The sequence below is a fragment of the Nuphar pumila genome, chromosome 1 (assembly GCF_984573655.1).
Source record: "Nuphar pumila chromosome 1, dmNupPumi1.hap1.1, whole genome shotgun sequence".
Lineage (NCBI taxonomy): Eukaryota > Viridiplantae > Streptophyta > Magnoliopsida > Nymphaeales > Nymphaeaceae > Nuphar > Nuphar pumila.
This window is the reverse complement of record NC_143249.1, coordinates 48084396-48091775: the sequence shown is the minus strand read 5'-3', so window position 1 is coordinate 48091775 and position 7380 is coordinate 48084396. Positions and strand designations below refer to the sequence as shown.

The following is a 7380-nucleotide window of genomic DNA, read 5'->3' as shown; positions in this document are numbered from 1 at the left end:
CAAAATCTTGGCAATAAAAAAATAAATTAAAAAACATTAAAATTATTTTTATAAGAAAGTATTAATACAAATTATTTAAAAATAGAAGTACATGGCTTTTTCAGGATAAATAGTTGTTAAAAACGTAAATATCGTGTTTAAATTGAGGTAATTTTTTTCATAAATCTCACGATATTTTGAAATTTTCGTAAGAAATTACCGTTTTAAACTTTCAGGTAATTAATTTCTCGCGATATTATCGCGAGCTCGCGATATTTCTCACTATGGATTTTACACCAACCAACCGTCCTAGATAGATATAGAGAAAGAAAACGATAGGCATACAATTTTTTTTTCCTTTTTTATTTTTTATGTTGGATAGAAACCATAAATGTATTGGATGAGCCAAACCCAAACAACTGAATGGGGGTAGTCGACTGGAAACACGTTCCGCGTCAGCCTGCACGTGTGAATGGACGTGTAGGAAAGGAACCGCTTGAGGCTCTCACCTAACGCTAACGCTCGTCAGCAATACCGGAAAACCACCCCGTCATCACGTTAATTACGCAAGTTTAGATTTACTTAAATTGATTAGTGACGATTGCCCCATTAATGGAGCAACTTGGATTTGGTCCACCACAAAAAGGGTTTGGTGTTCGTCTCATTTGAAAAATCATCATCACCAACCCGTGTGGTGGGGGGGACGAAAAGAACAAATAATCTGAAAAGATGAACACGAAACGGGTGTGAAGTCAAAGTGTGCGGGCTTACGCGCCACTCTCTCTCTCTCTCTCTAGGCAATAGGCAACGAGTTGAAAAACTGGAACAAAGGAATTCAAACAAAATATTTGACCTTTTTTTTTATCTGGCACAGAAGGCAAACAAAAGCAGAAGCAGAGAGGAGAAGCAGGAGGATGAAGAATCCAAGCACTCACCCGAAGTCGAATGAGGCGTCCATCTCCCGACGGAGGATAATTTGAAGGGAGCCACCGCCATGTCCGGATTCCGTCCGATTGCCGTTTCCGTCGCCTTCCTCCTGCTCTTTGCGATGGCGACCATGGTGGTGGTTAACGGGAGCTCCCTCCAGTCGGACAGGGACGCACTGCTCGACCTCAAGAGGTTCCTCCGCCTGAATAACACGGTGAACCGTGGGAAGTACGAGGCGTGGAAGGAGGACGACGTGTCGCCTTGCCATTGGCAGGGAGTCACGTGCTCAGGGGGACGTGTCACTGGGATCGACCTCTCCTACTCCACGTCTCGGGGCGAGCTCTACCCGCGCTTCTCCTCGCTCACCGCGCTCGACTCCCTCGACCTCTCCGGCAACGCCCTCAGCGGACGGATTCCGTCCGATCTCGGTCAGTGTGCCACCCTCCGCTACCTGAACCTCTCCTCCAACATCCTCGAGGGAGAGCTCCACGTCTCTGGGCTGGTGAACCTCAAGACTCTTGACGTCTCGGTGAACCGGCTCAGTGGGGGGATCAAGTCGAGCCTTCCACCCAGCTGTGGCAGCCTCGTCACCGTCGACCTCTCATCCAACCACTTCTCCGGCGATATACTCGGCTGCTTCGATGGGTGCGCCGAGCTTCGGTCCCTCGACCTCAGCACGAACAGGTTCACCGGGCAGCTGTGGCAGGGGTTCGGCCGTCTCACGGAGTTCTCCCTGGCGGAGAACAACGTTTCCGGCAAGTTATCGCCGGAGATATTCGCCGGCGGGTGCGGGCTAACTATGTTGGATATATCGGAGAACTCGATCTCGGGTACGATCCCGCCGGAGATCTCGAGGTGCCGTGGCTTGGAACTTGTGGACCTGTGGGGCAACAAATTCTCCGGCAGGATCCCGACGGAGATCGGAACTCTGGGGGATCTCAAAGTGCTCATCCTGGGCAACAACAGCTTCCTCCCCGACATCCCTTCGACCCTGTCAAACTGCTCCAACTTGACTTTCCTCGACCTCAGCAGGAACAGTTTCACCGGAGACATCCAGAAGACGATCGGCGAGTTCCGGCAGATACGGTCGCTAGTCCTCCATGGGAACCTCTACACCGGAGGGATAGTCTCGTCGGGCATTCTGATGATCCCGAACCTCACGCACCTCGACCTTAGCTTCAACCGATTCTATGGCAAGCTTCCGGTCGAGCTCACTCGAGTCTCCAGCTTGAAGTTCCTCATCCTTGCTAACAACTCCTTCTCCGGCAGCATACCGCCCGAATTCGGCAACCTCGCGGGGCTCCAAGCGCTAGACGTCTCCTACAACCAGCTCACCGGAGGTATCCCGATGGAGATCGGGAAATTGGCATCACTCCTCTGGCTGATGCTTGCGGCGAATTCTCTCACGGGGGAGATACCTCCCGAGATCGGCAATTGCAGCAGCCTGCTGTGGTTGAACCTCGCCGATAATATGCTTTCCGGTAGGCTCCCAAGCGAGATATCCAAGGCCGGGAGCAATGCCGACCAGACATTCTCCTTTAACCGGAGGAACCTTGTGGTGCCCGTCGGCTCCGGTGAGTGTCTGGTGATGAAGCGGTGGATTCCGGCGACGTATCCACCGTTCACCTTCGACTACAGTCTCCTTACTCGGAGGAGTTGCGGGCGGATCTGGGGCAGCCTTGTTAAAGGCCAGGCCTTCTTCCCGATCTGCGTGAGGAACGGCACCAACGTCGCCAGAAAGATGACTATGTCCGGCTACCTCCAGCTCACCGGCAACGAACTCTCCGCTGAGATCCCCGCGTCGCTCGGTGAGATGACGAAGCTCAGCTTCATCAATCTCGGCTACAACAGGTTCTCCGGCAGCCTCCCGCGTGAGATCGGCCGGATCCCGCTCACGGTCCTCAACGTCACGGATAACAACATCTCCGGCCAGATCCCGGACGAGTTAGGCGACCTCATGTGCCTGGAGAGTCTGGACCTCTCCACCAACAACTTCTCCGGGGAGTTTCCGACAGCCTCGTTGTCCCGCCTCAACGAGCTGACCAAGCTGAACGTCTCGTTCAACCCGCTGCTCAACGGCACGATCACTACGGCGGGGCAGCTCGGCACCTTCGACGACGACTCTTTCTTCGGAGACCCTCTCCTCTGTGTCCGCTCCCTCCGGAACTCCTCCGCTTGCCCGTCCACCGTCCGCCTCCCCGTCTCTCCGCCGCCATTTCTCCGCCAGAGGCCTCCAAGGCAAGCCAGGGCGGCGATCGCCGGTTTCGTCTTCCCGGCACTCGCCCTGGGCCTGGTCATCTGTGCGATCCTCTCCCTCATCTTCTGCCACGTGGCAAGCCCCCCCGACACCCCCTTGGCCGAGATGGCACTCGTCGGCTCGAAGGAGGCGCACGATTCCGGGGGCTGCTCGCCCCCGACGGAGTACTTCGATCCGGTGAAGGTCTTCCGGCTAGACAAGACGGCGTTCACCTACTCGGACATCCTAATGGCGACGGAGAACCTCTCCGAGAGGAGAATCGTCGGAAGCGGGGGGTTCGGGATCGTGTACAGGGGAACGCTCCCGGACGGGAGAGAGGTGGCGGTGAAGAAGCTGCAGAGGGAGGGCGCGGAGGCGGAGAAGGAGTTCCGGGCGGAGATGGACGCGCTGAGCGGCGGAGGCATGGGGTGGTGCCACCCAAACCTGGTGGCGCTCTACGGCTGGTGCCTCTACGGCGCGGAGAAGCTCCTCGTCTACGAGTTCATACCGGGGGGAAGCCTGGAAGAGGCGGTGACGGAGGGCCGGCTCGGCGGATGGCACCGACGGGTGAAGGTGGCGGAGGGGGTGGCGAGGGCGCTCGTCTACCTCCACCACGAATGCTACCCTGCGGTGGTGCACCGCGACGTCAAGGCGAGCAACGTGCTGCTGGACGGCGCCGGGTGCGCTCGGGTCACAGACTTCGGGCTGGCCAGGGTGGTGGAGCCCGGAGACAGCCACGTCAGCACGGCGATAGCTGGGACGGCCGGGTACGTGGCGCCGGAGTACGGACAGATCTGGCGGGCCACCACCAGGGGCGACGTGTACAGCTACGGCGTCGTGCTGATGGAGCTGGTGACAGGTCGGAGGGCTGTCGGTGGGGTCGGGGAAGGAGTCTGCCTTGTGGAATGGGTGAGAGAGTGGAGGGTGGCGGGTCCCCTTGGGCTGAGGCGTGCTGTGGACCCCGCCTTGAAGGACGAGGGACTCGATCGGATGGTCAGGACCCTCCAGTTGGCTTTGAGGTGTACGGAGGAGATTCCGCAGAGGAGGCCGGATATGAGGGAGGTGCTGTCCACCCTGGTGGAGATCGGACAAGGGTCGTTAAACTCATCCCTATCGTCCAGTACACCCCTTCCCTAGAATCTAGACGATTGATTGTCTAGTCTAAGTGTATACACACATACAGACGTGGGTTCACACGCGTTACATTACATGCCTTGTACGCTAACCAAATTTACCAAAATAGACAGCATCTGTTCACGGTCAAGGTCGTGATTGCTTTGTTTTTTTGGTGACATTTCACTTCTCGGAATCTTTGAGAGATATATATGGTGTAAAAGAAAAACAAAAAAGAATGGTCAAAGAGGGTGTCACAATCAACTTGATGGCTCCCCACCTCCTTCAACAACAATCTTCAACTTCAATCCTTATTGAGTTCGTGTACATTTTCATTTTCTTTTTATTGTTTTTTTAATAACCAATAAAAAGATTCATTTGATTCTTTGGGTAGGACAAAACGTGGCTTCAAAGGAATGGCTCAAACAATATACATTTCTTTTGTTAAAAAAATATATCATATTGCACAGGGGGGTTGGTAGGATAGGAAAATACAGCGTTCAACTTTTCCTTGTGGTGGTGCTTATAGCTGTATTTGGTAAAAGGGTGCTATCAATGTACCCAACACTCAAAACAAACCACTGAAGGTGACACATCTTCCACGGTAAAAAAACTGTGAATGTTTAGCGTAGCAACGTGACACTCGGATGAAAAGAAAGATACCAACCTTTGAGCCGAGTGTTAAGACAGCTCAGCTTACTCGGTGGGTTTTTGATCCACAAGCTAAGCACCCAATCCAAACTCATTCGGATTTCAAAATTCGAGAGAATGGCACCAATTATGTTATTGCATGACGATAAGGTTACCAAAGGTTTTCAAAATAGCTGTTCCTATAACCAAGTAAGGCTCACAAAATCAGCTATATGCAGCTGATAGATAGAGCTCTATGAGGCAAGAGAAATTTTCAAAATGTCATGCAAATCACGGTGGGCTCATCATGTGTAAAGAACCTTGATAAAATAGTAGAACCTTTCTCTCTTTACATTCATTGAGAGAGAGAGAGAGAGAGAGAGGTATATATATTGATTATTGACTGAACCACGTTAAGAGAGTTATTCATGTGTACATGTAACACCTTGATCTTGGACTTCAAGAGTCCAAGTCTGGTTGGTAATACTTCTCAGAGAGAAAGCATACAAAGTTCACACAGAGAAAACATGGCTAAATTTTTTTTTTTTTAAAACTCAATTTTTTTCACAAAGTTCATCATTTATAATATGCATAAATAATGATTACATAAGTATTCAATAACAAAAAATAAACTAACAAGTACTCTGCTGTAATGTCGGAGTAGCCGATCACGTCTTGCCTACGCTAGTGTGCCTGAAACCTACAGTTGTAATTATACAAGGAGTGACTATACAACTCAATAAAAATATTCATAAGCAATAAATAATTTTAACTTACAATTATAGTGAGCTCTAAGCCCCTAATCTGAGTTTAATTTTTGACACACCACACAAGATTTGTATATTTTAAATTATCCCCTTAACTCTCTCAATTAAACCATCACTCACACAAACTATAACACTAGGTCAGCTATATCGGTCATAGCCGTCTATAGGTATAACAACCTACATACAACACTTTAATTCTATATTGTTGGCCAAACTATGAACCATATACTTTCATGGTCTCCAGATCACCAGTCACTGCAGTGAAATAACAAGGGAGACCCCACCAGTAGCTAGTCGGGAGGTCAGACTAAAACTCAAACTCGACATGGTTCATGCTACATCCTAACCATAATAACTTTTAGCCATCCATGATTGTTTAGAGTTTCAGATATTGTGTAAATGTAACCCTAAGTCATATTTTAAGTTTATTACATTAAACATTACTCTCAAGCTCGTGTTTCACTTATTCTCCCATGAGTGATACCGTTAATTAATCATGATGGATCTCACTCTCAATCTCAGAATGAAATTAAGGTTCATACTTTGTATCATACTAAACATGCAACAAAGTATAGTCTCTATATCGTTAAATCATCGACGGTTCACTCACAATGGTGGTTGTACTCTTGCAGCAAACCAGGTAGTCTTTTTCACAGGTCACCACTTTCGGGATTTAAGAGGTTATGCATGCTAATCTCAACATAAAATTCATAAGACATAACTAGATTTAAGAGACTCAAGGCTAATCACAATCTCATCACAATGCATGTTATTTGCAAATTATACCATAAATATGTTATCATAAAAATAATATCTGTCTAATATGCATGATGCATCACGATTAACATGTGTATATAATCATCTCATTATAATAATCTCATGCATACTCATTTTATACATACCATGATCACACTCAAGAGCTACATTTCTAAACATACTAATATATAACATCAATAATAACATGCAACACAATATGGTTTATTCACAACTAAGATTACTTATAATATTTCTTACATTGAATACGAATGTCGTACTCTAATCGCAATCGAGTTTTTATGCCCCTGATTTGACCAATAGTGTAATATCACATATTTTTCATACTTAGTCATTTTATGATTTTATCAAAAAATTGGCTAAGTCTGAAAAAAAAAATTATTTAAGCCTCGATTTTAGACCGATACTTTTGAGTCTAGGCTTAGCTCAGGTCTCATTGACAAAGTTGAGACAAAACAATCAAAGTGTGAGAAAGTGTTTTATTTGTTACTTTTAAATTCAAGCAAAATGTAAGTGAAATTTAAGTTATTTTCAGGCAAAATTCAGAATTTGATATTCATATAATATGTCGTTGGATGTGTCTATGAATTCTAAGTGCAACAATATTTTACTTTTTTGAATTCGAGTTCTGGTTGGCCCGAAAATCATATTTTTTCAAAAATTGAGCAGTTTGTCGAACTGGATCCGAAGCTGGATCAGATTGGATCCAATGCTTATGATCTGAATTATTATGGATTTGGATCTTATTCAAGACATATTTTAATCTGGATTTAATCTAGATCATGATTCAATTTTATTTTGGAAATGGATTTGGATTTTGGATTTTGGATTTCGGATCTGGAGCCAAATCTATGTCCACTAAAAATTTAGCTTTAAATTCAGTTTAAAGCTTTAAATTCAAGCTAGATGGAGTTAGAAAGACTCCTAAAGTAATTAAATTAACTTTAGAATTTC

General features: G+C 47.1%; 1 pseudogene; it reads left to right on the top strand.

Moving 5' to 3' along the window:
- Positions 1-973: 973 nt before the first annotated feature.
- Positions 974-4279, top strand: LOC149848889 (putative LRR receptor-like serine/threonine-protein kinase At1g74360 pseudogene; annotated as a pseudogene).
- The last annotated feature ends 3101 nt before the right edge of the window (positions 4280-7380 follow it).